General features: G+C 34.9%; 1 long non-coding RNA gene across 1 annotated transcript in view; it reads left to right on the top strand.

Annotated features, from left to right (window-relative positions):
- Positions 1-2,035, top strand: part of LOC147864162 (uncharacterized) — a 2,247-nt gene extending 212 nt beyond the window's left edge. The window contains exons 2-3 of the long non-coding RNA XR_015529816.1: positions 472-639; positions 1,692-2,035. This is a non-coding gene — a long non-coding RNA (uncharacterized LOC147864162). The remainder of the gene's footprint in view (positions 1-471; positions 640-1,691) is intronic.
- Positions 2,036-2,325: the final 290 nt, after the last annotated feature.

Raw genomic sequence — 2,325 nt, 5'->3', positions numbered from 1 at the left:
TGCTTAGAAAAAGTGGCTATTGGGAATTTATTTATAAGGGTTTCTTTTTCATGACATGGATGTATGTATGTTTACATTTTGGAGTTATCAATAGTAAGTGAGTTGCTTTGGTTTGAGAGAGAGAGAGAGGAAAAGAAAGTAAAGAGAGCAAGAGAGAAGGAGCCATGAGCGTGATCGACCTCTTAGAAGTGGCCCTCCTTTAGCAAGCAAGGATGTGTAGGATGAGCTATAAGAAGGCAAGACTTTATGGCTATTAGGATCCAAACCACTTTTTGAGGGTTATTGGTTTAGTACCATATCAATTTTTTACCATATTCATATGTGTGCATGTGTATTTGCATATGCATGGTTGTGTTTGTATGTGTCTATTTGTATGCATGTATGAATGCATGCACACATGCATTGGTAGCATTCCATCTCATGTTCTTTTTTTCCATGTTAATTTGTGTATTTGCTATTGTCATTTCATAGGCAAGAAGAGTTCTTTTGGTCTTGAGAAGCCTCATGGGGAGGTCATGATGGTGGTGCTTTCTCTAGGAAGGACCATACCAAGTTCGATTCGAGTAATGCTACATTGTGAGGCACGTTGTGAAGAGTATTGTTGCAGCAACAAGACTTGCTCGTCATTGCATTGTCCCGGTATGTATTCTTCTTGTGACCTTGGTGGATGTTGAGCCTTGTTCTTCACTCATTGTTGGCACGTTTTGTCCTTTTTCATGCAAATAAAGTCATGAGAAAAGATTGAACACTATTCTTCTTAGGAGCTTAGTAGAAACCAAGTTTGGTTGTGCATATTGGTCAAGGAATGTATAATAGTTTAGGAAAATATATTCACTGTGTTTCCTTTTTATTCTTGAAATTGAAATGAAATGATGAGAAATTGTTTTACTTTAGGAAACCCTAATCCCCAATGATTGTGCATATTGGTCAAGGAATGTATAATAGTTTAGGAAAATGTATTCATTGTGTTTCCTTTTTATTCTTGAAATTGAAATGAAATGATGAGAAATTGTTTTACTTCAGGAAACCCTAATCCCAATGATTTTCGACCTTAGATTATGGCTATCCACCTCAACCTTCGTAGAGGCTGAAACAAACATTACCAGAAGACCCCTACATATGGTCACTTTGATCGTGATGACCCCGACTTCACATGGGAAATCGTTAAGCCATTGAAGTTGGAGAAAGCTTAGCTTGGCTTAACTTTTGATTAGCTATTGTAAAATTGAAACAAAAAACCGACAAAATTTACTATTATGACTAGGGTTTTTGCTTATGATCTATGTCTTTCTTTCTATTAGAGAAGTATGCAAAAATAAGAATGAAATGGTTGGAAAGGAAAGTATAGAGGGAGATGATATTTGGCTTAATCCAAATTTTTTCTCTTAAAACTCTTTTTTAACTAATATGGGAGTTTTGTCCCATTTGTTTGAAGTTTTTTCTTCAAATATTTGTTTTCTTTTCATTATTTCAAATGGAAGAAAAATAATGGGCTATTTATAAGAGAGCACAACAACAAATATTCATGTACTATGTGTGGTGATGGAGATGTTGAGTTAATTGGATATTTTCATCAAAGGCTCGTTGTGCTTAATTGCTTTTCTATATGATATCTTTGTATTTAAGGATATGGAGCTTTCAATACTTGAGACTAGGCTTCACATCTAACTAGATTTTATTTTGGTGTTCAGTTATGCTAAGAATGCACCATCAAGGCTCTCATACCATGAGTTTGTTTTGAGGCTAACAAGGGAGGTCGAAGCATGCATTTCTTCCTATGATTGCCTTTTGTTCTATAAGTATGGATGGTCTTCATTCCTTTCATGACTTTTTGGATTTGGCAGTTGACATTTATTAGGAACATTTCTGAAGCCAAGTGGGTGTTTATTCATCGAATCCCACCCACTTTAATCTTCACTAACTGTGTCTGTGGATTTTTATTATCACCTAACATTGTATTCATCTTTCTTGGTGCTACATCATTAGGAGAATGCAAGGTCCTCATTTCTACTTGTTGTAAAGGAAGGAGATTGATAAATAAATCATTGCATGTGTTGTAATATATTACTTTCCTCTTGTCTAATGAATTATTGTTTGTTTGAAACATTATTTGAACCGTAGGTATGTCATTATTATAGCAAGTTGGTTTTGCATGTGTTTGTTTGTTGCAAACTATATAATCTAAGGAAAAGGTGTATTAGAAAGAGGTGTTGTATTGCCAATAGTGTGATTGATATGTATGGTAAATGTGGCTTGACCCATGTAGCACAGATATGCTTGATAAGCTTCACATATTGAATCAGTCATATATTAATCTCTTCCTCG

The sequence above is a fragment of the Azolla caroliniana genome, unplaced genomic scaffold (assembly GCF_043228905.1).
Source record: "Azolla caroliniana isolate FFs.n. ecotype wild unplaced genomic scaffold, voAzoCaro1.0.p SCAF_5, whole genome shotgun sequence".
Lineage (NCBI taxonomy): Eukaryota > Viridiplantae > Streptophyta > Polypodiopsida > Salviniales > Salviniaceae > Azolla > Azolla caroliniana.
Note: the sequence above shows the minus strand (reverse complement) of the source record. Positions and strands in the feature narration are given on the sequence as shown.